Raw genomic sequence first — 7920 nt, 5'->3', positions numbered from 1 at the left:
GGCTTAAAAGAAAGCTGGGGATAGACTTTTTAGTAGGGCCTATTGCGATCAGGCAAGGGGTAATGGTTTTAAACTAAAAGAGAGTAGATTCAGACTAGATATAAGGAAGAAATTTTTTACGATGAGGGTGGTGAGACACCAGAACAGGTTGCCCAGAGAGGTTGTAGATGCCCCATCCCTGGAAACATTCAAGGTCAGGTTCAACAGGGCTCTGAACAACCTGATCTAGTTGAAGATGTCCCTGCTTATTGAAGGGGGGGTTGGACCAGCTGACCTTTAAAGGTCCCTTCCAACCCAAACTGTTCTATGATCACTGTTTTTTCTTTCTCCATCTCTTTGTCCTGATCTCTCTCTTTTTTCCTCAATCCCTCTGGCTTGTTTCCTATCTCTTCTCTCTCTCTCTCTCTCCTTTCTTCCTTATTCCTCTCATTCAATTTCTCTCAGTCCATCTGTTCTGCTCCCTGCTCATCATTTTCTCTCTCTTTCCCTCTGTCCTGCTCTCTAATCCTGTTTTTCTTCCACTATGTTCCTGCAGGGCTTCTCATTCCTTTAACTGATTTCTCCATCTCACTGTCCTTTTCCCTGTACTTTTCTCTGCTCTTCAGTCCTTCTCCCTCATCTTATTTATCTCTTTCTGTTCCTCTGTCCTGCTCCCCATCCCTGTATTTTCTGCTGCTCCAGTAATGACTGCCGAGTTGTCCCAGGGGAAGGGTGACTGTACAGGCACCGAGCCCCAGAGCAGAGTCACTCCTGGGACTTATATGCATTAATGAATAAACACTTGCTGTCTCCTTTGCACTCACGGCTGTGGTTGTAGTCATTTTTACTCAGTGAGTGGCTGTTACAGAGTCCAGGGGACCAGGTGACATGGTGGGTGTTAAGGAGCCATGGCTGCAGCTGTGGGCTAGGGCTGGAAGAGCCCCAGCTGGGTCCAGCTGGTGATGGCCCCTCTGTGTAAAAGGGCTGCAGCCCCAGGGGATGGTGCTGCTGGGGCACGCCTGCCTGAGGGTGCCGACAAGCTGCAAGGATGTTTCTAACCAACCACTGCAACTGGTTGATGGTCAGTTGCAGCCAGGACCCAACAGGGCAGCCCCCGGTGATTTTCTGAGAGCTGGTGGAAAGGAAGCAGGAAGAGGGGCAGGAGATGGCTGCTCCCACCCCTGCAGGTACCTGGAGGCCTTCCCACCCCCTGGAAAAGGTGCTGGGTGCCTCCCCAACTCAACAAAACTCCTCCAGCCCTGCTCACCCTGTGCAGCTGCCCCCAGTTCCAGTGCCTCCCCTGAAGCCTGTCCCACAGCCACAGACTGCCCCCAAACCTTGTCCTCACAGCAGCAAGCTGGCACTTGAACATGCTTTATTCCCCATAAATGCAGGTGCCATTAGCATTAGTTTGAGAAAAGAGCAGCATCTCCAGAAGCACCTGCAGGAGGAGGGGTTCCTGCCTGAGGAGCACTACGGTAATCACTGTAGATAACAGTTGCTTACAGAGGAGCAACTATTGCAGAGAAGGCAATAGCCTTCCTCTGTTTTTATCGACACATGTCCCATGGTGTTTTTTGTTGCATTTTGCAATTTATTTTTGTTCTAGCTACTTAGGTGCTAATTAGGCTGCTTCATATGGTTTCTGATACATTTCTTGTATTTCCATGGATTTTTGATGTTTTCTGTCCTTTGGGACCCATCTAGTTCTCTTAAGGGAGTCAGTCAGAGAGACTATCAAGGTGACTCTGAATCATCAGCTCTTTACAATAAATAATTTACTTTGCAACCAGAGATATTTTTGAGAAGGGATTCTTACGGGTTCTAATTCTGCTTTGCCATTCCGTGCTACCCAGAACGTAGTTCTGGTAGAAGTTAGGTAGTATGTGTGGTCTTGCTGGAAATGAAGTGTAACCCCATAGCATTTCAGGGTTTTTTACGTTATTATGAAAAATTATGTGCTTTAGTTTCCTATAGCTATTGCATTTAATGAACTACTTTCTTACGTAGCTTAGTACAACATCTATATTTTCCTATCTACACCCCAAAAAAATAAAGTTTAATTCCCTACCTGGTCATGTTGCTGATGCAATAGATGTAGTTGTAATAAAAGAGCAGGTATTGTCATTTCCAAGTAAGGGTCATTTTCTCTGTTCAGCACTTTACATACCAGAAACTTAAGGCAGATGAGCAAACTCCCTGCTGCTCCTCTGGCCGCCTTTATGCATTCTGGTGATTCACCCCTCCCCTTCCCCAGGTGATTGCGGGAAGGGCGGTGGGTGAGGCCGTGGGGTATATGAGCCACAGCCTGTCATCAGGGAGCTCATTCTGCTCCTGGGTTTCTCTGGTGTTATTGCTCTGCTGTTCTTTCAGTTGATTGTTGCTTTTGAGCTGTCTAAGCTGTCTGGGCAGATGTATCTGTTTGAAGCAAGAGCTTCAGGAGCAGTCAAGGTTCATCATCATATATAGTAGAAAGTACACCTGTATGCAGTGGGGTTTTTTTCAGGTCAGTAATTTTGTATTGAGTGTTCAAGGGTGGCAAGATGGTTTAATAGTATGTAGGGATTTTTTTATTCTAGGCATGTTGCATTTTCCTAGGATTCCTGACTTTACTGAAGGTGCCACCTTGTTTTTTCTGAGGTTGTGCTGTATGTTGCTGATATAACCTCTGTTAATAGGACTGATGGTGAGATTATCTAGCAGTGGTTAGGGTGAGCATTTTGTATGTATCTGTACATGGACTTTTAGCATTTCTTAAGAAAGCAGCAGTGACATAATTCATAACATCTTTCAGGGTATGGGGCAGCTTATTGCCTACCCAATTGCCCACAGAGTACTAATTTGTCCTTTGAAGAACCTTTGCAGCAGGCCCCTCAGATTATAAGCATCAGGACTAAGTAGCTTACAGGTTTGGGATTTTTTATTTTGAAAGTGGAAGCAGTGAGCGAAGCTGGCTATTGGCACTGGAGATGACTCAGGCAAGGTGAGCCGTGACTAGTGGCCTCAAGTAGCAGTTAATTTTCAGGTGTTGTATTGTTGGTGAAGTTAGAAGCAACCCTTGTTTGTGTTTTATGGGTGGTACCCAAGCAGAATGGCAGAAGCAGGGCAGGTGAGCGGCCAAGGTAAAGGAATAAAAGATGGGAAGGCTGTGGTTTTGGGCAGTATCTCAGCATGTGCCTTTTGCTTTGGTTTCTTCAGGTGCCACAAGCAGGCTCAGAGGGGTGAAGCTACAGGCCAACGAGCAGTCTGAGAAGGTGAGGTGATTGTCAGCTGGGCCTGTGTCTAAGAGCAGAACATCATGTTGCAGCTCAGTTAGGTGTTTTGCTTTGGTTTTGCAGGTGCCATTCAGGCTGCCTTTGGAATTGGATTTGAGGTGAGCTGAGACAGTAGGAAGGAGGAGTATGGGGCTGGTGACTTCTCGCAAGCACAACAATAGTTTTTGGTCTCTTAGTATTTTAGCTGCCAGAAGCAATGACAGCCACAGCATCTGACTTTAGAATTGGCATGGAGCAGGTGAGCGGAAGGCCACCTTTGTTTTGAGGAGGGGGGGGTGTTGTGGGAGAGGTTGGTGTTGACTGATGTGATGCTTACTGCTGGAACTGTTTTTGAAGATGAAGAGGAATCTGGCAACTGCAGAAATATCCCAGTTAGCTGATGTGGTTTTTATGTAGGATGGATTCAGACCCCTGGCCCTCTGAAAGCCAAGTGGAAGGACTGAGACTGGGGAGGTAGACAAGGTTGGGAATTGCACGGAGGGTATTTAAGTTAGCGTAGGGGAGAGAGCTGTCTGGGAAGAGTCACCTTTGGGCAGGTAAAGGGAGTGGGTTACTTTTTGGCACAAGACTAGGGTGGGCAGGGCAGTTCCAGCCTGTGTGGTATAGTTTGTGCGGTCTGTCGTCTGTGTCGTAGACCTTCCTGAGGTCTCCGTGTCATCGCTGCACTCAATGAGCACAGTATGTCTCCTGGGTGCCATCCCTAGGGTCTCAAACACATGTACTCATTGGTATAGTGCCAACTGGGCGATTCTTTTCTTGCGTTACAAGCTAAAGCGTGGCTAGGTCTTGTGTTGCAGAAGTTTCCGGTCAGTCCTCTTTTGTGGCATTGTTCCAGGTCACATCAGCATCTCTGATCTTGAGTGGTCTGTTTTCATGGATCCCTTTTCTGGGACTTCTTCCCTCCATCCCTGTGTTCTTGGGTCTTTAAGCAAGGCAGCTTGCACATGCTTCATCCCAGTTGCGGCCGTATCTTCTCATCACAGGGCACAGCATTCGACTTCTCTGGAGCTGCCATAGATTCTTCCTCACGGCCACCTAGGTTTTCTCGCCCAATGGCACCTCTGGTCTGGGAGTCATTCTTCTTACAGAGAGTTTTCCTCTGTCTCTGGGTCGTGTCCTTTGTCTTGTTTGTCTGCAGTGTTGGTCTGAGTGTGGTTTTGGTATGGGTTGGAGCTGCTTCACCTGGGGGCATAGCAGTGATAGTCGGCAGGAAAGTAGCAGTAAGATTCTCTAGCTAATATCTTGATAAGCCTGGACTCTGTATGCAAAGGGTGTACAGTCCATTTCAGAGCAGGTAGCCATATATGCAGCAGGTGAGGAGAATAATTTCCATAGCATTATGCAGACACGGGGGATGACCGGATTTTTTTAATGTCAGGCTGTAGTTGGACTCGGGATTGTATTCCCCAATGGAAACAAGACCTCTGGAGCGGTTAAACTATTGAGCAGCATCTGGGTCCAGGCAGTCCCAGGGAGCCACCCGAGAGCTGGCAGAAGGGAAGAGGGGAAGGAGGCAGACACCCGCCCAGGCACAGCCACCGGCTGCCCCCCCAGCTCACCAGACCTCCCCCTGAGCGATGGCGGCAAGCTGGCCCTCAAACACGCTTGATTCTCCCTTAACAACACGGGTGCCATTAGCAGCCGTGAGGGGAAGGAGCAGCGTCTCCAGAAGTCATACAATCGCAGACTTATTTAGATTGGAAAAGACCTTTAAGATCATCTAGTCCAACCATTAACCTAACCCTGGTAAGTCCACCACTAACCCATGTCACCAAGCGCCTCATCCAGACAGCTTTTAAAAACCTCGAGGGATGGGGACTCAACAAACTCCCTGGGCAGCCTGTTCCAGTGTCTGACAACCCATTTTGGGGAAGAAATTTTTCCTAATATCCAGCCTAAACTTTCCCTGATGCAACTTGTGGCTGTTTCCTCTTGTCCTATCACTTCTCACTTGGGAGAAGTCTCTGCAGAAGGGTGAGAACCAGCCGGGGGAGGGGGGGGGGGGAGCTACAGTAATAACAGTTGATGATGCTTCTTTCCCTCTCCCAGAGGCTGCGCTGAGGGCATGGTTATCCATTCCTCCCCCGGGGATGCCGTTGACTGTGCCCGCCTCAGGCTTGCGTGGGTTGTTTCTGCCCGGCCTCGCTCTCCTTGTGCTGTCGGGGTGAAAAGGGACAGGCAAAGCGCTTACTGGCTGTGGGCAGGAGCTGCCACCACTGGAGCTGGAGAGGCCAGAGAAAGGTAAAGAGGAAGAAATTGAAGGCCGTCCGGCTGGCAGCTGCCTCCTGCTGCAGGCAAGAGAGACCCTGCCTCTCCCTGTGCGGAAGGATCCCTCTTTGTAGTCCACAGCAGGCCAGACTGCCGGTGTGTGCCACAGGGTCTGTACGCATCACCAAAAGCACAGTACAGCCGCATAGTGTGCGAGCGAGGCTACATGTCTAGGAAGCCTGGTCTCATAAGAGCTGTGAGATGCCCACATATTCTTTTAGGTGGAGCACAGCTAAGCAACCGAAGTTACAGGAGAAGAAGGGAAGAGAGAAGGAGAAAGAAGCGTCTGACCTGTCCAAGTCTCACGGCAGTGCCTAGAGCGAGAGCTGCGGTGAGTCCCAGGCTCTTGCGGCTCTGTTGCTCCTCCTCTGTGTCCCGGTCCCTCTCTTTCACATTGTGCTGTGATGACTTTTTCTTTTTTCCCAGCTTCCCTGTACCTCTTCTCTCTATTTTTCCTGTCTTGCTCCTTCTTCCTATCTCTTGTTCTGCTGCTCCCTTTTCTTTTACTCTCTGCGCTTTTGTCCTGCTCCCTCTCCCTCTTTTTTTTTATCCTCTGTCTCTGTCCTGCAGCCCAGCGCTGTCATTTCTTTTTTTCATCCCTTTGTCCTGATCTGTGTCTGCCTCTTTTTTTCCCCAGAATTTCTCTGGCTTGCTCCCTGGTGTTCTTTTTGTCTCTGTGCCCATATGTGCTGTTCCATGTCCCTGCCCTCCTATCTTTTGCCCTCTTTCCTCTTCTTTCTCTCTCCCCCCGCCTTTGTCTTGCTTGTCACTGTTTTTTTTCTCATTCTGCATCTCACTGTCCCTGTCCTCCTTCCTGTTCATCTCTTACTCTCTCTGAGCCTTTGGGCTGCTCCCTGGTCCTCTTATTTATTGCTTCACCTCTCTGTCCCGCTTGCTGTCCCTGTTTTTTCCCTTGTTCCATTTCTCTGTCATTCTCTCTGTTGGTCTCGTTGGCTCTTTATCCCAGTGTCCTGCTCCCAGTCCCTCTCCCTTCTGTGGTATCCCACTTCCCGGCTTCCTGTCCCTCACCTGTTTTCTCTGTCCTTCCTCCTGTCTTCCCTTGTTCCTCTGGCCTGCTACCCATTGCTGTTGGGTTTTTTGAGTTTTTTTTCTTTCTCCATTTCTCTGCCTTGGTCCTGTCACTCTCCTTCTCCCTATGTCTCTAATGTTTCTTTTTCTGTCTCTGCCCTGCTCCCTGTCTCTTTTTTCTTATTCTCTCTGTCCTCTGTCCTTCCCCTAACTTTTTGCCTGTATATCTCCATACCAGCACCAACAACTGACGTGCTTTGACTACTCAAATTACTCTTGCATGTATTCAATACTGAATAAGTAGCCTCCATATCTACTAAAAATTTTATTTTCTCATTCCCCAACCTTACTATAACCAGGGGTTCTGTTGAGGAGGGTTCCGATTCTTCCCCTAGTCCCTCCTCAACCTGAATCTAATGTCGTCATGTTATCAGCCTGCCTCAGCATTTCCTCAAGGCCCTGCTGACTTAACTGTGGACACTCCCTTTTCCAGTGTCCTTTGTGCTTGCAGAAAGCACACTGATCTTTCTCCAATGGTATTCCAGCCCTTTGTGCTCCACCGGGAAACCTCCTTCCTCATTGGAACTATCTGAATTGCTATTTCTTTGTTCCCTTTTCCTTCGTCTTGCCCCACTTTCAACTTGCGCTGCCATATCCTGCTCATTTCTCCTTGCTCCGTTACCCCTTCTCGGTCCAACCAACATCTCAATGTCCTCCTCTTCTTCCCATTTCTCTTTATATTTGTTGCATTGCCTGCTGATGCTACATGCTGAACAAGAATGCTTAGGTGCTTTCTTATTTTCTGCCTCTAGTGCTAATACGCCACTTTCATTCACTTGCAATCAAACCACACTCCTTACGTATATCATAATTATCCCATAATACAAAGAACAAATTCACATACTGCATCTCATCCCATTTTCCTTCGTGTCTACAAAACAATGTTAACTGCAACACAGTATTGTAGTTTATACTTCTGTTCTTTGGCCATTTCTCCTGATCATCCAGAGTATACAAGGGCTACTAATAATTGCAATAGTCCACCAACTTTTTCTGAGTGAGGGGGTCACCCCCAAACTTGCTCCAACATTTTAATATACAACCCAAGGGCACTTAAGAATTCCACTAATTATATCCCATTCTGATATTTAAAATCCACATTTCTTTCTGGTTTCCCAACCATTCCTTAAAGCAAAAAAACCCCAAATCTACATATGGAATCTCATCCCATTTATCAGTTCTTCTACAAAACAACATCAATTGCAGAATAGTATTTTAGGTTAAAGATCCATTTTCAGGAGATTCTTTGCCATCTTCTAATTGAAATTGTGGCCACCATTGGTTACAAGATCTTTTCAATTTATCCTTA

This window comes from Gavia stellata, chromosome 14, assembly GCF_030936135.1.
Source record: "Gavia stellata isolate bGavSte3 chromosome 14, bGavSte3.hap2, whole genome shotgun sequence".
NCBI lineage: Eukaryota > Metazoa > Chordata > Aves > Gaviiformes > Gaviidae > Gavia > Gavia stellata.
This window is presented reverse-complemented; position numbering follows the sequence as displayed.